Genomic DNA, 26,450 nt, shown 5'->3' on the forward strand with positions numbered 1-26,450 from the left:
TTTCTGTGCACAAAAATTAGGAGACCTTAAAGAAGTTTCAAATATTTTGAAGGATTTTAATGGTGCTGTTATAACATTTTTGGGCATTTGACACATAAGACACCATCATTCCAAAGAAAAAAAACTATTATAAAGATAGATTTCAGGAAGCTATCATAAATCTACTTCAATGCTTAAAAAGAAATCCAGATCCAAAATATGAACCATAATGCTTTATCTACATGGTGGTAACAAGGATAATAAGTCTAAAAGCAATTCCATTGTATTGAACTGAACCAATTACTAGGTGTTCTAGTAGCTTAAGCAGAAAACACTGAATCAGAATTCAGAAAAAAGTCTTTTAAAAAGATGTTTTCTGTATAAATACAAAAGAAAATCATGTAAGTTAAAAAATGAATAAGACTTCATGGACAGTATAGAGGCCTGACCACGGCACTGTACATCTGAAGCTGCCGTTGAATAATATTATATGTCAACTATAATTTAATACATACATAGTCATGGGATGTGGAGTATAATGTGGGAATGGAGTCAATGGAATTGTAATAGATATGTATGATATCGGGAATGGGGGGGCAGTGGATGTGGGGAGGGGGATTGTCTCTTTGCTAGGGGTGAAAATGGTAACTATTGCATTGTTTTGTACACCTGAAACTAATAATAATAATAATAGAAAAAAATGTTCTGAACATCAAAAAAAATGACTAAGACATGGGAGAATCATTCATTAGTACTTGCTAATTAAGACTAATTTTAGAGAAAACTAATTAGAGAGAAGATATATTTAAATTAACATATAGAAAATGTTTAAATAAATACAATTTAAAGTATGTACATACAGCCTAAAAACTGATCTTGTAGATACTTTTTTAAATAAGCAGCTTCAAAATGCAGCTACAGATTATTAAAATCAGCATGTAAGCTGCTTATAGGCAAACATCAAATTTATGCTATAAAACTTTTAAAATGTTCTGTAATACATAAACATCCTCCTTCCAATGTTTGTGGCATTAATAATGTAAAGCCTAATCTTTTTATACAATACATACTTCAAAGTGACATTTCAAATTATCAAACAAAAAACAACAAAACAAACCCTCCAAAATGAAGAGTTTTCCTTCATGAAAATAAATCCTCCAAGTATTATCCTAAGCTAAGGGAAGACACATAATGGACAAAAAAGCAAGTAGTTACATCTTGGGAAAATATTAAAAAGTTATAAAGGAAAGAAATGGAGAAAAAAAAGCAAAATGAAACTACCCTACATAACCAAATCAAATTCTAAAAATAATTTCCAATAGAAACAAAAAGAAAGCAAGTGTTAGAACTCTGTGCAAGGAGGTGGAGAAGTCCCCACATGTCATCAGATTGAAAGAATAAAATGACAAGCAGACAACATGCAAATAAATGCAGAGAAGAATAGGAGTATCATCCTTAGTGATGTCTGAAAAGGAGGTTAATGTGACTAGAGCATCAAAGTTGCCAGTGCTTGGAGGAAACATGGGCTCAGACTTTCTGCAGATTTTTGGTGCAGGCACTCATAACAGCAAAAGAAACCTTATCACGCGAGGAATTCTGTGAGTCAGCTGTAATGCCTGATTTTATGATGCCTGGAAATAGCTATCTTCTATCGAAAGAGGAAAATATTTCAAATCCTACCAAGAACAGCTCAATTTTATGCCAAGCTGCCAAATAATGTAGTTTTGTTAGAGAAAATAACACATTGACACAAGACTAAAAATCCTTATAACCAGAAAAAGATGTCTGTATTACACAAATTACTTCCAGGAGTAAACAAAGATGGGGTCATTATTACTCAGTGAAAGATAATTCAGAGATGAAAACATGAAAAAAGAATATGAGCAGTGTAAGCAAGCTTCAGAGTAACTCTTGTTTATTAGAGATTTTTCAGGTTTAGAGGACTGTCCTGTCAAGTTTCTTTTTTGGAGGTGTTCAAGAGGAAATGGAATATCATTTTAGATTTTTCAAAGGTGGCAAATCCAAAACTATACCAATAAAATGTGAAGTATTTCCAGAAATTTGATACATCTTCTCTGTGTTTAAAATGAATTGAAAAGACTATGTAGAAAAGTAAGTATATAAATGTTTAAACCAAAACATCATAGGATATTTTGCTCTGAGTGATTTAAGTCGTAATACCCCATCTCACATATAGAATCAGATGCTACTTAAAATTAATCAAATATTAAATGTTCCCTATATTGCTGGCATTTATAATGCGATTTTCTGATGGTTACTTAGCACCGAGCATATAGCTATATATACCACTGCAGACACAGATATAATAAAATGCACCCTATATAAATATATATTATAAGAATTTTAACTCGGCACAGTAAGCTGCAAATCAATATGGGGAAGTAAAACTTAGTATGGTGGGTTCATGTTCAGTAAAAATTAAATATAAAGAACTTTAAAATACCTATTGAGTGGTTGGTTGAAACAAAGTGATTGAAGCAAAAAATAAAATGAAATATTCAGTTCATTCATATAGAAAATAATAAGAATAAATTATCCCAAAGCAGTCCATATGTTGGCAATACCTCTATTGGATGGAACCAGGTGAAATTGTTCTTTTCATTGTTCAAAAAAGGCTGAATATTGATAATTACATACAGTTCAAATTAAAAGTGTTAGAACTAACATTTAATTCCATGAAATACTGCAATACAAACCAAGAAACAATTTATTCATTGCCTAAAATCTGTATTTCAAATAATAGTTCTACCATACGAAAAAGGTGCAAGTGAAATAAATACTATCAGTGATTTCTGTTTCTCCCAGCTTATGAAATTAAGAGATTAGGTTTTTAGCAAATTTAAACATACACTATGTGGATTACTAGGTGAAAATCTTCGCTTTATTCTTCTTGGATGTGCATAGAGATGATGTAACAAGAGGAAGGTTATAAATGACAGCAAATTTACATTTAGATAAAAAGCAAACCAACAAAGTCCTGTATGTTATTTACAATTACAACAGCTTAATAATTTTTTTGGCCAAAGTGTGTATGTTGACAGCTTCCCCCACCAAATTATTGCAAGTTCATAATTTTTAAAAAATGGTTGACAACCTATGTTAACTGGCAATTGATCAACCGATCAATCACTCAATGCAACTGAAAAAGCAGATATTTATGTAATAATAGTTTAGCAGAAATTTCAAGGAAGAAATTCTCAATTATGCCTGATCCTAAAACGTGTCTTTAAAATAACCAACATAAAAACAAAAATTAATACAGCATTCAAAATGTTATATACCTAATTATAACATTAGGTACATCATAATTACCTATTTTGATATAGGTAATGTTTGGTCTGAATGAACTGTCTGGCTATACCAGTTGTTAAAATACTAAACAGTAAAAGACTTCCATACTAGTTGGAAAATGGCCACTGCTCCAACCTCTCCGCTTGTCCCCTTCTCTAGGGCCATCTCCCCAAGCAAGACTTCTCCAAGTTCTAACCACTAATGAGATAATATGTGGCAGAACAGGAGGCTTCCAAGACCTGGGCATCTGCTCTGATTGGTTGGTGCCTGTGTCATAGCAACTGCAGTTTGAACCTCTCCTCTTAGTAAGGCAGGGAAAGCAGTGGAAGCTTTGAGTTAGACTATATTACAGCAGCTCTACTACCTGCATAAATCCCTGGGTCTTGCTGAAATTTCAACTTCCTTTTTAGAAATGGCTTTATTACTAGTTACCTAGTAGGGCTGACAGTGGATAGCATGAAATGACAGAGTGTTTAATCAGCACATGGAAACAGTAAATACTCCATGAAAAATAAGCAAAAACTGTAACCCTTTACTCACAAATGGGTTATGTCTCAAACACTCATTTTTGAAGTTGGTAGACTGGTGATTAGAATGCATTTTCCCATAATAATCGTTATATAAAAAGTTATGTATGTCAATGATTTTATAAATTCCAATTTTATCCATAACATACTGTTTTTATATATGAAGAAAAAATTATTCAGCATTCATGCATGCTAGGCATTATTCTAAGAATTTTACATTTAAGTTACTCAATGCTCAAACAGCCTTATGGAATAGTATGCTTTTATCATGCTCTAGGTCGCATTAGCAAGTCAGTGGTACATCCACATTAGACCCAGGCCATCAGGCTCAAGGGGCGATAGTCCCACTCACTATACTATGTTGTCTTTGGAGTTAAGTGAATCATAACACATATTAACGTTTATAAAAATCAAAACACTGAGAAAAATACATGTTCGCTTCTCAACCTGTGACATAAACAAAACTGGTCAAACTGAGCCAAAGAAGAAAAGACTTGTGCTGAATTTATCTTGCATGTTGATGGCTGGAGAAAAAGCAGGCTGAGACAGATGAGACTTAACGGAGATAGAAAGTGGGTTGCCTAATGTTGAAGGTTTTAAATCCTGCCATCCATCCATCATTGGTTCTTCATCACAACTGAGGTTCCTCAGTTACCTTTGCTTTTCTTATTTATGTATCTATCACAAGCTTTTATACAATGTGACTAAAAGGATGGGAAATGCAGCAGGAAGTCTGAGGTCCAAGACATGGGCTTGATTCCTCCTTCTTTCAGAATGTCTTTTTAAAGTTATTTTGCAAACAGGCCTTAGGCCACTGGTATTGGCCTGAGCTCCCAAAACTGCACTCTCAGCAGTGACCAGGCTCTTGCCTGTGACCGTTCCCACAGATCAAGAGAATGGGCATATTTGTTCCAAGGGGGTAAACTCAGCCACTGCCGCCTGACTCCCATCTTCTCAGACTAGACCAGGTCTTCTTTTTTATCCTAGAGACTCCTCTGAAGGCTCTGTGCCCATTTCTGGCTTTGAAAGATTGCCTTTTAAATTCAGGTTGTGGTGTGCTCAAGTGGTTTCCATTTAACACTCTTAGAATTTTTAGATTGCTCTTAATATTTTCATTTGAACATTTTATTACATTTTACTTTTAGTTTTAAGGTGGCTGTTAAGTATTTTATTCATTTAATTAATATATTGAGTACTCTGAATACTATTTTCTAGTGTCTTAGGGTCTTGTTATTTTACTATTTTGTTTTCAATTCTTTAGCATATTTATGCACACCTAAATACTTACATCTGAACATTTTAACGCTATTAAGGTTTGTTTTAGTTTAGATTGTAGGTCTCAGTGCATTTTTATTAGAATTACATTCAATTTTTTGGTTAAAATACATTTTTTCCTTAGTTCCAGTGTTAGGAATTTACTATTTATATTGATTTAAGTATTTTAAAATCTTGACTAGAATTTTAATAAAAAGTGATGACCATGTAAGTAAGATCCTTTTACTTATATAACTTTCTTAATTTTTACTAGTATTTGTTGGCTAGTAATTTTAAATTTGGGGACACCAAAAAAAAGGAGAGAGATCTATAATACTAAGTATTTTCAGTCCTAATCAAATTTAAATAGATCACCTGTATAACTGTCCATTTACTCAAACATTTTATCATAACAGTATACAATGGGAAGATTCTCATCTTTGGGTAACTCTTAGTTTCCAAGGTACCAGACCTGAGACCAGGACAGAGGTGGACATATTTTATCTGGGAGATTCAGAGTAACTGATGGGGCAGTGGGAAAGGTGATAAGAGAGGACAGGCACGTAATATAGGGCACATTATTAAGCTAGCTATCACAAAAGCCAGGTGAAACTTAATCCCATGGGGGACACTGGCAAATGGTATAAGATACATGTCTCAGAATTGTCTAAGCCAGGGTCAAAGAAGCTGGAACATGTCGGTTATCGCTACAGGTCTTCCCTCAGTGCTTCCGGCAGCTCAGAAGCAGTCCTATGGCATAGGTACAGGTGCTGGCCTATGGAAGGTTGATGTGCACAAAATGCTACGGGGCTGCAAAAGCATCGAGACAGAGCACCACATTATCTATTACATTAGCAAAACCTTTAGGCCTCCAAATCCCGATCACCACAGTGATCATTCCCACGAAGTAAATTTAGCCCTAAATGTTGGTGAAATTTTGGCAAATCAGTTTTACCTAGAAGCTCAAAGTATGCTGACAAGATCTAGGTTATTACTAAAAATAAGGTAGTTTGTAACTTCTCAATTCAAAACCACATAGGTGCCTGGTACTAAGATACTAGGAATCTCTCTCTCTCTCTCTCTCTCTCTCTCTCTATATATATCTCTCTCTATATATATATATATATATATATATATATATCCTCAAGGAAGAATATCAGCCTATGATTTAACTCTTTCAACAAATAATCCTTACAGATTCCTATAATGCCCCCAACTACGAGTATGGAAAGGACCAACACCAGAAGAATGGATGTGAAACATCAGCCCAAATAATCAGCCTGGCCTGTTCCCCTAGCAAATGGCTACATTCCTCCTATAACTTGAAGGCACATGCTATTAAAAAAACAAAGACAAAAACAAAAACAACTATGGATTAAAGCCATTTGGAGATTCCACAAATACTTTCTCCAAGGTCATACTTCAGTGACCTAGGGTAAAATTTCTCTTATTGAAGTCAGGATTCTTACTCAGCTTTCAAGCACTTCTTGGTTTCTCTGAGGTTCATCTGACTTGAATCTGAGGGCCTCCCTCTTTGGGAGTGCCCCATAGCACTTATGTTGCTTGGGGTCAGGTGACGGGTGCAACCAAGAGAGCTCAGGTCCAGGTGCAGGCCTCACCATAATGCCAGAGCTGCTTTGGTCAATGAGATGCCAACTCTGATGAATTATTTCTGGATCTCCGTTCTGCGTAACGTCTCACCCTGGATTAGGGCTAACGTCTCACCCTGGATCAGCCAACTGGATAGCTAAAACAGACTGAGCTCTGTGGGCCACAAAGGGGCCTCTCTGGCCACATACTGCCCCCGATGTGGGTTTATTAGAGAGTAATGATCTTTTGAAACCTAAATATATCAGTAAAAAATTTAAGTGTTTGTAAACTATATATATACCTGGATCAAGACCAATATTTGTAGTTGTGATGATTTTTTGCAGAGCACAGAGAAAACAAGGTAGAAAGCAAGTGTGTGTGCAAAAAGTGAAGAAATTACATTTCTCCTTAAACTGTGCTATGCTATAAAGCACACTGTTTGGGGCAATGATGCATATATTTACTTCTGAATTATATTTTAACATAGCTGCCAAGCACTGATCTATTTCTACTGTAGAAAGTAGCGCCCCAGAATTTGTCACGGTCCTTTTGAACCTACTCTGTGGGTTCTGTGGTTGTCAGACTTACTTTTAAAGTGCGTGTGTATGGGAAGTGTACTTTTAGGGAGTGGGAGAGAGATAGCAGGAAATGAGAAAGGTAAGATATTCACCTAAGAACAATATTTTCCTTCTCAAAATGAAAAAGTCTGGTAACTAAATATAACACATAAAGCAGTAAACACTTAGAACAAAAGAACAAATTTAAAAAAAAAATATTTTTAAAAGACCAGTTTGCAATACAAAATTATGCTATTAATAACTCTTAGTAAAATGCTCATTTTATGTACAGTATGACTAATTTCTTCTCATCTCAAATTGTAATAACAAAGAATAAAAGAAATTTATAGCTGGAAGGATTAGCAACCCCTTAGACCTCACTTTCATTTTCGAGAAAATAGAGCTAAAAAGTTGACTTGTCAAAGGTTATACAGTCAGTGATAAAAGAGCTAGGATCCTGATCTCATTTCCTCACAGATGTCCTTTTCACAAATAATTTCAAAATATTATTAACATAGGCTTTTTATAATTTGCAGAGCTTTTCATTTGAATTCCACAACATAATACCGCCACATAAATAAAACTTGTGGGAAGTATTATCAGCATTGTACCATCTCCCAAAATGAACATATTTCAAATCTGTATCCCAACTTCTAATTCATTTTCTTACTAGTAGTTGATAAAAGGTGTTTGTGTATGGCTATGTATTAAGAACTATATCTTGATTATAGTTCTTATAGACTTAATTACTATAATCCTTTTAAATTTACAAGTCACAGTCTCAAAGATAGAGCAATTTTCTAAGTCATACCTTCTAAAATTAAGCAAACTGTGGAAAAGGGGAGAAGTGACATGACATATCTTCTTTAAAATAACCCCAGCACACTAACACAAAGTTTTTCTTCTTTTTTTTTCTCTACTGTTTTTACAGTTTAGAACTCTCCAAAACTACATATAAATAACATGAGAAAAGCACTTCTTTAGCTGTTTGTGAATATATAAAAGGTTTTAAGCAACAATATAATATTACTTTATCACAATACCTCTGGGTACAGAGTATTTGGCTTGGACATGAAACAGGTTGAAAGAAGCTCCAGTCTTCAAAAAACTGGCCCAGACGAAGGCTAACATGGAAGTGACAGGTCTTAAACTCAGTCTAGATGCACTTCAGGGAAAGGTCCATTTGCAATAAATACGGTAAGTATAGTTATATTCTCACAAAGGCACAATGTTTCATTATGTTAAGAGTGCAGTAGTTTTTTTGGGGGAAACCATGACAAATCAATTCTATTTATAGCAGAGCTTTCATAAGAAAATATGTTTCAGGTTCCTGCTTTGGAGGCTGGGAGGACGTTTTCCTCCGGCCATGGAAACTGTCTGCTGGCTCAGAGGTAACATGGAGGCTCGAGGACTAAGCCTCCCTCTTCAGAGGAAGCCCATGGACACAGTGCGGGCACGGCATTCCTCAGGGTTTCACAAACCAGGGGCTCGGAATCTAGAATGCGTAGGCTCATATTCCTAGTTAGTCAACAGGACAATCTATAACATTTTAGTCATAGGAATTACAGGTTTCACAGGGACAAAACTAAAAATGTGTTTCCCAGCCTGTGAAGATCCTATCTGTATTCAACTAACATTTAACTAAGTTTCCGGTTTATGCCATACACTTTCCCTAATATGTGATTTAATCATCATTAAATTGTAGGGTATATGTGTTATCATCCTCATTTAACAGATGAAAAAACTGAGAGACTAAGAAGACAAAGTTCTGGCCTTGGTTTGGAAAACTGCAGAGTTAAACTCTGAACCCAAGTCTAGTGTTTTATTCTATCTTTTCACATTTTCTTGTGATACCTCTGATAATGGCTAACAGTTGTGTCAAAATTAAGATTTATCACATTTTAATCTATCTATCTATCTATCTATCTATCTATCTATCTATCTACCTACATACCTATCTATGTCTGTTTTATTATCGAGATTGAGGTAACTTATTAAATATCAGCATCATATATTAAAATAGAACAAAGTGAGAAAAACTGGGACAAAGGAAAATTATGAGTGGGAAAAGTTTAAGATTAAGAGTTGTAGGAAATGAATGTTTTTACATATCATTGTGATAATGGCACAGTAACATATTGATATATAAGAGCTGCTTTAGTAACATAGCATTTGTTTTCAAAATATCCTTACAGAATACAAACTGCATGAAAAACTCAGCAATGTTGTAAGACGTAGATTTCCTCTGGAAATCTCTTTCGTATGGGTTCCTCTGATTTCCAGTGATGTAGTTATCAACAGTGATCTAAAATCAAACAAGGCCTCCCTTTTCACAGGTGACTAGGATGCTCTATCTCTGGGAACAATGCTCTAGGAATCTATTGGGTTGTCGGAAAAGTCATGACGCATTTTTGCAATGACAAACATAGAAAACATAAGTCATGACTTTTCCTACAACCCAGTAGTTCCATTTACTATACAGTTTTCGAATGTAGAAATGTATTTCCAATTTCAAAACAGTAAATTACAAGCAAAAAAAAAGTGTAACTTGGGGTTTGATGGGGGTCTCAGATACTTCCTATTTAAAGGGGGTAATGCAGAGAGTTCATGGACATCTAGTGCAATGACCAAGAACATTTACACAATGTTTTTAGTCACTAACATATTCCTTTCCAAAGAGATTTTAATTCAAATCAGATCAAAGTCACTTCAACAAATTCCATTAATACCCAATTTTGATCATATTATATATTATGGAAACTGGAAGGAATATTACCGTACATATTATATATGGAAAATGGAAGAAATCATAAAAAGTCAAACCTTGTGTGAGCACTTTTCAAAATAACACCTATAAAATCCATTTCGAACATATCTTTTCATTTAAATATTTATTAATAACAATTAGAAATCAAACCACAGCTTGCTCCTGGGAAAAAGCAGTGTATCAATTTAACATACCGTAGTACAAAAATAGTGTATGATATAACAAGATTTTCAAGCCTGGCTTTTCTTCTATAAATGCTTTTGGATCTTGTGTCATAACAAATTCCTCATTGCTGTGAAAAAAGCTGACACACCCTTCAACTGGGCTACTGGGTAAAGTGTCAATATTTAATTTCACGTGCCTCTGAAATGACTGATATAGTGAGAAAAGTGCAAAGGGAAAAGGTTTACCTCCACTCTAGCTCAGCCCTGTTTGCATGGTAGGCTTCTGATCCGAACCTACTTTGGTTTTCTGAGTGGGTGTTTGGTGCTTGTGGTTTACTGAGAGCCTGACATGCCAGGTCCTCTACTTCCAAGCCTGCCAGTGTAAGGTCTTGTGAGGGGACAAAATTACACATGATATACATTTTAAATTCTCCTCTCTGCTCACCTACTTACCTATCCTCCTTCCTTTCTTTCCTCTCTTTTTTGCTTCAAAGATAAAGATTAGATGTGGTATTGCTTACCTCTCTAAACAAACTAGGGAATAAATAGGTATCACTAGTTCAACACTGAAATTTAAATATTATGACTAAAATATATCTCTGAAGAAATAACAAATGCTCACCTAGCAAAAGCATTTCCTGTGTTGTTAATAAAATCTGGCTCTTAAAGACACAAAAATTTATTAACTCCAATGGAGATAACCTCCGCATATATGTAATTGGATTTATGTTTGTTATTTAGAGTTCCATGCTGTTAGCATTATATATACATCATGGATCCTCTATTAAACTAACATTAAAGATAACTGAGAATTGTCCCTTAATCCCTACTATGTATACGACAGGTTTCAGGTGCTCTTTGGCATTTTAAGGAGAACAAGGGATTGGGGATATCAAATACATAAAAATCGCTATAAAAGCAGGGGTACAAATAAAATGTCATGTAAGCCATTATGGAGAGTAATAACTTCTCTATAATTCTTAAAAAACTGATATAAAGAAAATTAAATTATGGTGAACTGATATGCAAAATACAGTACCAAGCAGCTTAGATGCAAATCTATCCTTAATTATAACTTTCAACAAAAAACTCAAACTCTTTCTGCTTATCCGTCTCAAATATATGTCCTATAATACACACTATGTCTTGGAATGACCCCACTCAACAACTTCCTGTCATATTTCACATCACCTCTGAAAATGCCACCACCTTTAGGAAGCCTTCTCACCTGATCCCAAGAGTGGTGGTTGTTCTGTACAGCATGTAATGACTCCACTATTCACATTATTTACTGTCATATCAGTGTATATTTACATAACTACCTTAAACTTTGAGGAGTTACTATGTGTCAGGCACTGTGCTGAAATGCTTTCATTGTATCTATTCTCTTGATCCTCACAACAACTCTATATGCTACTGAACAAAATTTACTCTATTTCATGCATTAAGGAACTAAGGTTTAGACAAATTAAGTCACATGCTCAAATAACAAAATTAAACAGCAGTCAGCCAGTCTACTCCAGAGCCCACACTACCAGTCAATAAGCAATACTATTTTGCTTAATACTTTCATAAATGTTACAGTAAACTCTTTTGGATATGTGAGCCTGAGATATCATGACGATTCCATTTGCTTCATGTGCACATGGGACAACTGTACACCAAAATCATCTGTGGAACATCTTAACACAGATAGCCCTAACCTACCCCAGAAGACAGTGCTTCATTTTGTCCACAGTTGGATTGTGCCTCTATGTGCACTGAAAACCCTCCTGGTGTTTCTGAGGTACAGCCGGGGTTGAGCGCTATTGTACATTACATACTCTTAGAACACAGGCAAATTTTAAACAGCAAACAAATATCTCCTTGAGCAACAATTTGATTTACTCAGTGGCTGCCTGGAACACTAAGTTAAAAAGGATGCTAAAGCCCAGTGCAAGCTCAGCCAGCCTGGATTCAAACCGTGACTTTGGTACTAATCGCCTGTGTGACCGTGTGCTTCAGCTTCCTTATACACAAACATAGATAATGCTGGTATTTACTAGGGTTGTTGAGATGATTAAAAAGGTTACTATATAAAGAATTTACTATGGTACCTGGAACATAGACAATTTCAATAAATATCAGCAGTTGTCATGGTCGTGGTGCTGTAAGTACTGAGTTTTTGCCAATGCAGACCTGAGAAGCACTCTGGAGGGTTGAATCGTAATGAGTTTAATGCTGTATCTGTGAGAAAAGTCATTACACACAAGTGTGTACACGTCTAATTTAGAAACACATTTAGAACACAATTTATTTGCAAACTGAGGACTGTTTACATTTGAGGCTTTGTGATGGTGATGTCCAGCATGGCACAGAAAAATAAAAGCTATGTCGTGCAGTAGAAAACATGAATTTGGAAGCAGGGTACTCATTTTTAAGCCTCAATTTACTACCTGTGTAAACCCAGAGCAGTCACTGGACTTTGTGTTTTCCCATCTGTAAAGTGGGTATACAAACAGTTTTTCATTTTGCAATGTGTTTGTGAACATTCATTACATGAGATAAAGAACATGAATGTATCTAGTATACTATTTGACACACAGTAAATTTTTCAATAAATATAATGTTCCAAGCTGGTTCCCCAAATCCTATTTTAGCTATTTACAGCTAAAAGACAGTATAAACTGCCAAATATAACCTCCAAATTCAGTATGTTAACATTTTCTCCTGTCCTGTCTCCTTGTACCATGATGGTTAAGGCCTGGAGTATAATAAACAGACCACTGACAAAATCGGAGCCCCCATGGCTGTAGGTCTTAACAAAGAGACAACTGTAAGGGACTCCAGTGGAAAACCTGCCATTTAAACCCTTGGTGACCAATTTGTACTTTCTAATCCCCACACCCTACCTTCTCCTCCATCCCCCAACTCATCTCCCATCTAGCAGCCATCATTTTTTTTCCTCTGTGTCTCTGAGTCTATTTCTGTTTAGTTTGCTCATTTATTCTGTTCTTTAGATTCCACATATAAATGAGATCATATGGTGTTTGTCTTTCTCAGTCTGACTTATTTCACTTAGCATAGTGTTCTCTAGGTCCATCCATGTAGTTCCATAAGATTTCATTCTTTTTTACAGCAGAGTAATGCCCCATTGTATAAATGCACCACAATTTCTTTATCCAATTGTCTATTGATGGGCATTTTGGTTGTTTCCCTATCTTGGCTATTGTGACTAGTGCTGCAATAAACATAGGGGTATATATAAATTTTCGAATTAGTGTTTTGGATTTCTTTGGATAAATACCCAGAGAGGAATTATGGGGTTCTATTTTTAATTCTTTGAGGAATCTCCACAGTATTTTCCATAGTGACTGCACCAATGGGTACTGGACTTATTGGAGGGATCAATGCATAGATTGTGTAGATGCCTGAGCACTGCGCTGTACACCTGAAGCTGATGCAGAATAACACTGAATGTCAACTATAATTAAACACACACACACACACACACACACATATATATGGATACACACACACATACACACAAAGTCACAGGATATAAAGTATAATATAGGGAATATCATCAGTGGCACAGTAACAGCTATATACAATATCAGAGGGGTAGCACACCAGGAGGGGGGGATTACCACTTTGTGAGGGGTAAAAATGTCTAATCATTAAGGTGTTTTGTACACCTGAATAATAATAATAATAATAATAATAATAATAACCTAAAAAAAAAGAGGCCAGACACACACACCTCCTCAAAAAAAACCCAAAACGCTTAAAACAAAAATAAAAATAAAAAAATAAAAAATAAAAGCGATTTTATAAAATTAAAAAATAAATAAAATAAAAATAAACCCTTGGGACAAGGGCTTCATGTGCTTAAAGCAGCTCAAGGAACACTTACAATTTTCTTTCAGTCTTTTTCTATGTATGTTTGTTTTATAAAGCTGTCCAACTGTATAATTTTGTATTTGATGTTCTTCATATGACATATTCTCATGAGCATTTGCCCATTTCATTAAAATTCCTTTATAACTATTATTGCAATGGCTGCATAGTAGTCTAGCACACAGATACATCACATATAATTGCTCCCTATCTATTAAACATTAATGTTGTATATAATTGTTTGCTATTATAAATAACGCTGAATTGAACATCCCTATTCATTAACATTTGTATATTATTTCCTTAGGATGAATATTTTAAAATAATTTGCAATGAAATTCACACAACATAAATTAATCATTTTAAAGTAAACAATTCAATGGCATTCACAATGTTGTGCAACCACCTCTTCTACTTTTAAAAATACTTCCATCAGGATGAGTATTTTGAGGAATTAATGAGTATGAACATTTTAAGGTTTTCAATACACACTGCTTGTTAGTGTAAGTTGGACCAATTTACACTTTCATCAATAGTGTCTGAGGGAACACTTATAGCACACTTATTTCTAAGTGTATTATTAGTATTAAAAAATAAAAAGCAAACTTGACAGTGAGAAAGGTTTAAAAATGTCTTTCTTCATTTTCAGTGATTGCTAGCAAGGTCTTAATTTTTTAAAGTATTTACTTGCTACCTATGTTTCTTCTTTTCAGAACTGTCCACAGTGATAAGATAATACTAAGATATTCTAAGAGGCACCTGCAGTAGTTTTCATGGCGGATGCTTTAAAGGCTTCTATGTAAGGGACACCTGGGCTTGGGCTGGATGAGGGTGATCTTGAGGCTATTCAAGGTCTCTGGAAGTGCCAGGAAGGCTAGTTTCATGCTTTTGGGGCACTTAAATTCCCATTGCCCATAATAAAAAACTAGGCGTTATTTAAAATAGTAACCAGAAATGGAAAATTTACAGCACTATTATAAAGAAATAAAACTGAACAAATATTTTGATTTAAATAATATTAATTTAAAAATGATTTAAATATTTAATGGTAATTGTATTATTCTGTGTGACTGAAAGTAAAGGAATTCTAAATACCATGAAAATAATAACAATGCACAAAGTATGATAGGTAAATTCTTGCAAAGTTTTGAAAGTCAGAACTAAAGATACTGCTAAATTAAAAATGCAATTAAAGAGATGCAGGTCAGATTCATACCTCGTATCGACTTGGGTGGGATAGTCTTAGAAATGTCTGTGATTCCTTTGCTAGGAAATGCTGAGTGCTATCAACAATCTTGCGATTTAAATGAGCTATAAACGAATGCTAATTGTTTCCTATAAATCTCATATTGTTGGTCTAATTAACTGAGCCTTCCTTTATATAAATTAAATTCACTAACCATTTATTAAGTACAGCTAAGTCCCAGGCATATGCTAGGAGATAAGGATACACAGACAAAAACAAAAACAAAAAAACCCATAGATCCTCAAAGAGCTAACATTAGTGGAGAAGTTTAACATAGAAACAAACTGTTCTAGATTGAGATAGCTGCAATGAAAAGATCACACAGAAGTGGGTGGTAGCACAGAAGAGGAACTGATTAGCTTTGTTTGCATTTTCAGGAAAGATTCCTACAGAAGATGGCATCTGAGATTAATTTTGAAGGACAAAATAAATTCATGAGGTTGGCAAGGGCCAAAGAGCATGCCAGGTATTAGCTGAGCCTGGAGGCTTGAAATTTCTCTCATCTGAAGGGTAAGTACAAGCAATTCTGCACTGCTGGTATATAAAGGTAAAAGTGGGGCCCCTGGGAGCTGACGCTGAGGAGGGAAAAGTCAGATTCAAGAACCTCGTGTGCAATATTATGGAAGTGGAATTTAACCTAAAGCCAACAGGGAATCATCAGTGTGTTTTAATTCTGGAAGATAAATTATTATAGTGAAGTTTTAAAATGATCATTGTGACAAATGGATTAACTGAACACTTTCATGGGCCTGAAGATATGCATGATCTGGCTCCTCTGTACCTCTCCAGCTTGATTTGGAGCCCCTCCCTCTGTCCTCTATCCAATGCTAGGTTCTATTTTCTGGGTACTTGCACAAGTAGTCCCTTTACTTGGAAACTCTTTTCTCTTAGAGGGTCTAAATCTCACTTATCTTTTAGATCTTAACAGGGAGATAATGTCTCCTAGAAAGCTTGCATTAACCCTCATAAACTGGAGCTACCCATCAGTCAGCCATGTGCAACTAAGACGGTTTGGACTACCCTTCTCAAAGTGCTTATTGCACTGTCAGGTTACTAACTGCCTGTATGATTTCCTCTCCAGTTACTGTGAATTTTGTATGGACAATGATCATGTGTGGTTTGATGACCATTATATCCATAATACCTAGGGCAGGGTCTGGAACACAGAGATTGTTAAAAAAATCTCTCTTGAGTGCTGAATATGGGGTGTGAGGTTAGCAGCAGAACAGTTGAGTGACTAATGATAAAGGCCTGAAACCAAGGCAAACGCAGTGAGAAAGATGAGAGTAGACAGAAGAGTAACACAGGAGCTGGAATCAATAAAGCTTCATGACTTAACTAGCTGCAAGAGGAGGGAAGGAAAGGGAAACGACAGATTAAGTAGTAAGGCAGTTTCCAATTTTTAAGAAAATTGGTAGACGTGACCAACATAATCCTGTGCCCTATAACTCTCTGACCTCTCTCTTATGGCTCTCCTGTTCACACATGCCAGGCATGATGGCCATCTTATTGTTTCCCCCAAATGCCAGGCATTCTCCTGCCTCACAGTGTGCGAGTTCTGTTCTTCATCCTGGAGCAATCTTCCTTCATAAAGCCACATAGCTTGCTCCCTCACCTCCTCAGATCTTTGCTCAAATGGCACCTTTTTAATGATAACGTCCCCAAGCATCCTACTTAGGATTACAACCCTTACCTTCATCCTGGCTCTCCTTAGTTTTCTTCTCTGCTTTATTTTTCTCAACAGAATTTATCAAAATCCGACACATATTTATTTGCTTTGCCTCTTCCACTAGAAGTATGTTCCCAGGAGGAAGGGGATAAAGATTTGTTCATTTGTTTACTTCACTATTATATTCTCAGGGTAGTAGGCACTCAATAAATGTTTAATTAATTAATTAGTGACTGAATGAATGAATAAACACTGTTGCCCATATGGGCATAGAGGGGGAAGAAAAATGTATGTGGAAGACGATTACAAGTTCATTTTCAGATATGTTCAATTAGAAGATGCCTTTGGGACATCTAATTGGGGTTCAAAAAAAAAGGTTTCAGTTGGTGCCATGGAGCAAATCATACCCAGAGACAATGTGTAGAAAAAAAAAGAAAAATTTAAAAACCTATAGAAATTGGGAAACACCAATATTTAAAGAGTGGGCAAAGGAAGAAGAACAAGCAAAGAAATCTGAAAAGCAGTAACCAAAGGAGAAGGAAGAAGGCTAGAAAAGGAGAAAAGAGACAATTTCAAGATGCCCAATATCAAATGTAATAGAAACTAAAATAAAGGAGGAGAAGGACCTATAGGATTTCATAATTAGGTTACTGCTAACTTTAGGTAAAGTAGTTTCAGAGGAGCACAAAATAATAACTACCCCTTAGGAATCATGTCAGAAATATAACGGCGTGAGGGGTGCTTCCTGACATCTCCCCTTGAAGTTACAACAAATTGAACAGCTATAATTCAACAAAAGATTCCCGACACAAGGGAGAAGGGAAGAGAGAAGTGTGATGGGGATGGCGGGATGCATCTGTAGTTCACTGCAGCCCCGGGAGAGGGTGGAAGTTGAGACTGCAGGCGCACTCTCTGTGGCCCCGAGCATTATGGCTGAGGGATCAGCATATAATACGGCTGAACCCAGGGATGGTTCAGGGACTTTGGGGCAAAGCCCAAATACAGAATTGCAACAACTGAAGTCTAACAGCCTTCACTGCCAGGCAAATAAACAAAGCCACAGGGCTTGGCTGCCTCCCCTACAACTGTCCAGAGTTCACCTCCCTGACACCCTCCCAGTAAAAGCAGCAGACCCAGAAAAAACCGGTAGCAATGTTGGATTAAAGAGCAGAATATCTACAGCCCTGAGAACTGGAGAGACAGTTCCAGGGCAGCAAACGCTCAGTTCGGCTAATTCCAATGACAAGGGAGGAACTACAGGCAAGGTAGCTGTGGTCTGGCAGTCGCCATTACCTGCAAGAGAACAAAGCTACAAACACACCAGTCACCTCTCCCAGCTCACCCCAGCCCCACCTTTTGCAGTTGGTTCCAGTGGGGGCACACAAGGCTGCTGAGGCACAGAAAAGAAAAAGTTATGACGGATATCACGGAAATATAAAAGATCATATGAGAATACTATGAAGGACTACATGCCACCAAATACAATAACCAAGAATAAATGGACAAGTTCTTAAAAATACCTATATAACCTTCCTAGACTGATCACGAATAACTGGAAAATGTGAATAAGCCGATCAACAGTAAGGAAATTTAAACAATCCAAAACCTCCCCGAAAGCCAAAGTCCAGGACCAGATGGCTTCACTAGTGAATTCTACCAAACATTCAAAGATGATTTAATACCTGTGTTCCTCAAACTCTTCCAAAAAATTGAAGAACAGGCAATACTTTCTCATTTTATGAGGCCAACTTTACCCTGATACCAAAACCTGGTAAGGATAACACAAGAAAAGAAAACTACAGCCCCATATCTCTTGATGAATATATATGCACAAATCTGAAGCAAAATACTACCAAATCAAATACAACAATACATTAAAAAGATTCGACATCATAATCAAGTGTGGTTCAATCCAGGGGCCCAAGTACGGTTAAACATATGCAAATCAATCAATGTTATACACCACCTAAACAGCATAAAAGATAAAAATCATAGGATTATATCAATAGATGCGCAAAACGCATTTGGCAAGATACAACATCATTTATGATTAAAACAACTAATAAAATAGATATAGAAGAAAAGAACCTCAACATAATAAAGGCCATATATGACAAACCCTAAGCTAATATCATACTTAATGGTGAAAAACTGAAAGCTTTTTCTCTACAATCAGGAAGAAGACAGAGATGCCCCACTCTCCACTGTTCTGCAACATAGTATGGGAAGTGCTAGCCAGAGCAATCAGGCAAGAGAAAGAAATATACGGCATCCAAATTGGGAATGAAGAAGTTAAATTATCAGAAGACAACTTTTTGTAGATGACATGATTCTTTATACAGAAAACCCTAAAAACTCCATCAAAAAACTATTAGAAACAATAAACAAATATAGTAAAGTTTCAGGATACAAAAATCAATGTACAAAAATCCATTACATTCCTGTAAACAATGGAATTTCAGGTAAAAAAAGTGGAAAAAACAAACAAACCACAATTCCTTTTGCAATTGCAACAAAAAGAATAAAATACTTAGGAATAAACTTAACAAAGGATATGAAGGACCTATACACTAAAAACTGCGACAACAATGGATGGACCTTGAGATTATTATGCTAAGTGAAATAAGTCAGACAGAAAACATTGAGAACCATATGTCTTTACTGATATGTGGGATATAAAACCGAAAGCAACAAAGGAACAAGGCAAAGAAACAAAAACTCATAGACACAGACAATAGTTTAGTGGTTACCAGAAGGTAAGGGGGAAGTGGGTGGTAGAAGAGGGAAAAGGTGGTTAAATATATGGTGATGGAAGGAGAACTGACTCTGTGGTGAACACACAATGCAATATATAGGGGGTGTCTTATCTAAATGTACACTGGAAGCCTATATAATTTTACTGATCAATGTAACCCCAATAAATTTAATTATAAAAAAAAGAATAATTACCAGTTATTGAGCACCTACTAGATGCTATGCAAGGCACTTGGTGATTAAAATAGACTATGTCTCTGATCCTCCCAACCATAATGCCAAGTAGCTATTGTATTATCTAGCTACTTAGGCTCAGAGAGGTTGAGTGGCTCTTGGCTGTACAGATGAATAACAAGTGAAGAAGCTAAGGTTTGAGTCATAATAAAAATATACTTTAAAATATTTTGTTCACTTGACACTCTTGTTATAAATTCCAGATTAATTGTCCAGGTACAAAAAGCTTGCCACTTTAAGCACCAATACTCACATATTTTGAAGATCTTTAAAGGAATTTTTAAAAAATCTTATACTTGATAACTCAACAATGCTATTATATCAATTGCTGTATTATATGCCTTTGAAAATCCCTGAGTTGTCTAGAGTTTTTGCTTTTATGATGAAAGGCGCTATAATAAGTTTTTTTCTTTCTTTCTTTTTTTAGTATCTCTTCTTTATTTCATAATTTTTCTGCCTATGGGCCAGAAAGTGCTATATATACCTTATCTCAGGTACTCCTCAGCACAAGTTTATGATTTAAGTTCTATTATTTTACAAAAAGAGGCATAGAGAGGTTAAATAACTTATTCAGTGTCACACAGCCAGCCCTAGCAATCATTCTAGGTCACTAAGCCCCTTTCTTAATTCTGATTCAGCTATTTTCCAGGCTAATTTTCCAATGCAGTCATTGGTCACTTTGCAGAAAGTCCGGATTTCCAGGTAAGTAATTGCAGATGAAAAAGTTATTGCCCTATTGCCTGATTGCTCTGGCAAGGACTTCCAATAAAAGGCATCTGAATTGGGAATGAAGAAATTAAATTGTCACTTTTTGCAAATGGCATAATGCTTTATATAAAAAACCCTGAAGACACCACCGAACAGCTATTAGAAACAACTAACACATACAGTTTTGCCGGCTACAAAATCAACGTACAAAAATCCATTGCATTCCTATATACTAACAATGAAACCTCAGAAAAACCAAAACAAAAAAAAAAACACAACAATTTCTTTTGCAATTGCAACAAAAAGAATAAAATAGCTAGGAATAAACTTAACCAAGGATGTGGAAGACCTATACACTGAAAACTACAAGACATTTTTAAAAGAAATTGAAGAAGACACAAATAAATGAAAAAGACATTCCGTGTTCATGGATTAGAAGAATCAACATAGTTAAAATGGCCATATACAGATTTAATGCAATATACAGATTTAATGCAATCCTCTTCAAAATCCCAATGGCATATTTTAAAGAAATAGAACACAAAAAAATCATCAGATTTGTATGGAACCACAAATGACCCCAAATAGCCAAAGACATCCTAAGATAAAAGAATAATGCTGTACTTTAGCTTGTACTACAGAGCAACAATAATCAAAACAGCATGGTATTGGCAGAAAAACAGACACAGAGACCAATGGAATAGAACTGAAAACCTAGAAATAAACCCACATAAATATGGACAGATAATTTTCAACAAAGGAGCCAAAAACATACAATGGAGAAAAGACAACTTCTTCAATAAATGGTGCTGAGAGAATTGGAAAGCCACGTGCAAAAGAATGACACTAGACTATCTGTCACCGTGTACCAAAATTAACTCAAATGAATCAAAGACCTACACATAAGACCCGAAACAATAAACTGCATAGAAGAAAACACAGGGACTAAACTTATGGACCTTGGGTTCAAAGAGGATTTTATGAACTTGACCTCAAAGGCAAGGGAAGTAAAAGCTAAAATAAATGAATGGGACTATATCAAACTAAAAAGCTTCTGCATAGCAAAAGAAACCATCGACAAAATAGACAACCAACTGAATGGGAGAAGATATTTGCAAATGCCTTTGATAAGGGGCTAATATCCAAAATATATAAGGAACTCATACAATTCAACAAGAAAACAAACAATTCAATTAAAAAAATGGGCAGAGGACCTGAATAGACATTTCTCTTAAGAGGACATACAGATGTCCAATTGACATATGTAAAGATGCTCAACATCACTAATTAAGAGAAATGCAAATGAAAACCACAATTAGAATGGCTATCAGTTAGAATGGCTATCATCAAGACAAATAATAACAAGTGTTGGAGAGGATGTGAAGAAAAAGGAACCCTCATACACTGTTGGTAGGAATGCAGATTGGTGCAGCCACTATGGAAGGCAGTGTAGAGGTTCCTTAAAAAAATTAAGAATAGAATTACCATATGACCCAGCAATTCCTCTCCTGGGTATATACCCCCCAAAAATCTGAAAATATTTATCTGTAAATATATATGTGCTCTGATGTTCATTGCAGCTTTATTGAGGCAAACAAAGTGTATTTCGATAGATGAAATACTACTCTTCCATAAGAAAAGATGAAATACTGCCATTTGTGACAACATGGATGGATCTTGAGATTATTATACTAAGCGAAATACGTTAGATAGAAAAAGTCAAGAACCATATAATTTCACTGATATGTGGGATATAAAACTGAAAGCCACAAGGAACAAGACAAACAAACAAAGAAACATAAACTCATAGACACAGACAATAATTTAGTGGTTACCAGAGGATAAGGGGGGAGGAGGGCGGGAGATGAGAGTAAACCAAATCAAATATATGGTGATGGAAGTAGAACTGACTCTACTGAACACACAATGTGATATATAGATGATGTATTACAGAATTGTACACCTGAAACCTATGTAACTTTACTAACCATTGTCATCCCAATAAACTTTAATTTAAAAAAAAAAAAAAAGGTAAGTTGTGCCCTAAAATGAACACTGAGACACTAAACTTCCAGAAAATTTTGTTGAAAAAAAAAAAGTTAGCCTTTCAGTATTTTGGAGAAATTTTAACAATTTGAGACAAAAAGATGCAAGCAGGTAGCATATTAAGCTTAACTTTACCTGCCTATTGTTAAATGTTTACTAACACAGCAAACCTTCACTATTTGAGTACTTAATAACTGCATTAATGTCCTATTTGGTGCCAAAACAAATTACCACAAATTTATGGCTTAAAACAACATACTTTATTACCTTGTTGTTCTGTAGGTTAGTAATCTTGCATGGGTCTCACTGGACTAACATCAAGGTCTTGACAGGGCTGCATTCCTTTCTGGAGGTCCTGAGCAAGAACCAGTTTCCCTGCCTTTACTGCCTTCTGGAGGCTGCCACATTTCTTGGCTTGTGGTCTCCTCCTACATGTTTTTAATCCCCATAAGCGCAGGTGGAGTCCTTCTGAAATCGCTCTCAGCTCTTGCTCTGCCTTCCTCTTCCACGTGTAAGGGCCCTTGGGATAATACAGGACCCACCTGGAGAATCCAGGATAATCTTGATTTTTAAGGTTAGCAACTTTAACTACACCTGTAACCTTAATTCCCCTTTACTGCGTAAGGTAACATAGTCACAGGTTCTGGAGATTAGAACCTAGACTTCTTTGAAGAGCTATTATTCTGCTTATTACCATAGTAACCAAGAATATTCTCAACTACAGCATTATGATCCTACTATTGAAGAATGGGGATGGAGACATGCGTTTTCCATTTCTTTTTCTTTATTTCTTTTACTGATATAAGAAGGAAAGAGATACTAGGTACATTTGGAAATACTAAATTGGGTTATACTATCTAGCAAGAAAATTTAGACTAAAGTTGTAAAATTAACCTTGCAGGTCTTAAAAATAATCTTCAGATACCCTCAGTCTAGGCAATCTTTATGTACTGCTATGGTCTGAAAGGCACTTAGTTTCTGTAAAAGAGTATTTTTTTAAACTTAATCTTAACCCATTCCTTCATCCTTTGCCCTTGGAATTTACAAAGACTTTCACCAGGTGCCCTTTGGTCTCTAAATTTATATATACAATAAAAACTCAAGCTATTTGAATGAAAAACATCAAAACATTAGTAACTCATCTTGTGTTGAGTGATGCCTACACTTTTCAGAAGTTTTACTATATTTCAGAGGAGCTAATTATCCCTACTAATTTTTCCAGCAGTAGAAATGCGTGAGGGAAACATTTTCACGCCTTGAGTGATGAAAGCTTTCGTATCATCTGCTTATCACAGCTCACCTTCCTCTCTTTCCCCCAGTGTTTCCTCCAATTTCCCAGAGGGTAACAATATTATACTATCCCCACTTCCATTGTATGAAGTTTAAAAAAGAGGAGTTACTAACCATAAATATTTAAAATAGTAATTCACAAGTTACCAAATTAAGGGGGGGAGGTCTCTGATATTAAGCAATAATTATAACTAACCTTTATTACAATAGCAACAAGAAGATAAACTGGCTAGGAATAAACTGAAAACATACGTAGGCTCAATATAAAGAAAAGTTTGAAACTCTACTGAGAAAATAAGATAAATTAAGTAACATGCCTTGTTGTTAGAATAATGTTAATACTGGAAGGGTGACAATTATCTCACTATTAATATATAAATATATGTACTACAGTGGTTCTCAAAGCATGGTGTCTTAGACCAGGACCATCAACATCACCCTTGGAGTTTATTAGAAATGCAAATTCCCAGACCGCAACCCAAGCTTAGAGAATCAGAAACTGACTGGAAACCCGGAAACTATGTATTAACAAGCTTTACACATGATTCTGATTGATTCATGCAAAAAATCTGAGATCACCATTTTAATGTAATCTCAACAAATTAACAACAGGATATTTTCCTCAAGATGGAATTGGAATTAGAACTAGACAAGCTAATTCTAAAGATCATGTGGAAAAATAAACATTACAATTTTGGTACTAGAGAAGGGACCAATAGGTAAGTAAAGGCATCAATGGAAAAGAACGAATAGTCCAAAAATTTCTGTATACATAAAGGAATTTAGTACCTAGCAAGAGTGTCATTTTAAATCATAGGGCAATGGTGCAGAGACAGCTGGTTAGCACTCAGAAACAAACAACAAACCAGCCAAAAAAATACATAAATGGGACAGTATCTGAAAGAAATTATGGATGAATTTTTATAGTATAATGGCCTTTCTAAGCAAGTCATGGAACCACAGGAAGAAGACTGGAAAAACTGACTAATTAAAAAAATTAACAAAGAAAAAAATATTGTGAACTATGCCAAATAATAAACTACAGAAAAAAAAAAGTGTAACATATAAAACAGACCACAGTCTAATTAATTTCACTCACAAAGAGCTATTACAAATCAAAAAACTCCATTAAAAAAAGAGTGAAGGATGTGAAAAGAGGCACTCTTAGGAGTGATGTGTGTGGTGGGTCCAAGAAGATTTACAAAAATATGAAAAGGTATTTTAAAAGAAGAAAATTAAAACAATAAAGACATATTTTTCATCTTTGAAACCAGTGAAATATACTTGATAATATGGTGTGGCATGGGTGAGGAGAAACAGTATTCTCTTTTACCACAGACAGAAGTATAAATTGATGAAACATCACTGGAGAGGCAATTTAGAAGCATTTATCAAAATTTAAAAATAAATACACCTCACACTTCATAGGTAGAAATTTATCTGACAGTAATACCAGCACACATGGTCAAAAAGATGTAAATGCAATAGTGTTCACTCCATCATTGTTTGAAATAACAAAATAGTAAACAAACTTAAATATTTATTACTAGAAAAATGTATAAATAATGGACTACCCATCCATGGAATATCAAGCAACAACAACCACAATCATGATGACAAACTGAGATAGCTCCATGTATCAATAAGGACCAATATCTCAGGCAAATTACCAAGCATAAAAAAAAGGTGAATAATAGAGTATACAGTGTATTTCTACATGTATAAGAGGAAATACAGATTTTATGTCTATACACATACATGCTTCTCTAGGCATATATTTATGAAGAATACTTTGTTCTCACTAGTTAATTTGGGGACCAGGTGTTCAGGGAAGAAACCTTACTTACAATAATCTTTTGTTCTATTTGAATTATTTTTAAAAACATAGCTCAATATTCAGTATGGTGGAGTAAAGACCTCCAAAAAGACCTTGTGCATAAAAGCAATAATAACACTGGAAAAAACTGTCAAAAATCACCTTTTTCAAAACCCTGAAAATTAACTAAAAGCATACAACAATCCAAGGACTGTTTATTGAAGAAAAATGGCTGCAGCTTGGTAAGAGCAAATCTTGTGGCATTTCAATTTGACCTAATCCCATTCCCCTCTCAGGTTCTGGAGCAGCATTGAAAACCAAAAGACTTACAACTCTGGTAGCTGTAAAAACATGCAGGCTATCAGTCGCTTAAGAGATTAGGGCAGATTTGAGTTCCCCAAAATGTCCATCCCCAGAGAAGTGTCACTATTGACTTATTTTGTAGCTCACTAAATGATTCCATTTGCAGGGAACTTCCTTTTATCTGACTCAAAGTGGCCTCTGTGCAAACAGTTCTAGTCCCAGGGCATTTGTTGAAAACAATCAGCAGCAACTGTTAAACACTAGTAGCTGAAGGTGGCTTTAATAGTTGGGGCTAACAAGAGGCTGATGAAAGAAAGGAAAGAAAGAAAGAAGAAAGAAAGAGAGAGAGAGAGAG

General features: G+C 35.4%; 1 long non-coding RNA gene across 1 annotated transcript in view; it reads right to left on the reverse strand.

Moving 5' to 3' along the window:
* LOC109389000 (uncharacterized) overlaps nt 1-26,450 on the reverse strand; it is a 191,777-nt gene that overhangs the window by 37,022 nt on the left and 128,305 nt on the right. The window lies entirely within an intron of this gene.

Source organism: Hipposideros armiger, unplaced genomic scaffold, assembly GCF_001890085.2.
Source record: "Hipposideros armiger isolate ML-2016 unplaced genomic scaffold, ASM189008v1 scaffold_215, whole genome shotgun sequence".
Taxonomy (NCBI): domain Eukaryota; kingdom Metazoa; phylum Chordata; class Mammalia; order Chiroptera; family Hipposideridae; genus Hipposideros; species Hipposideros armiger.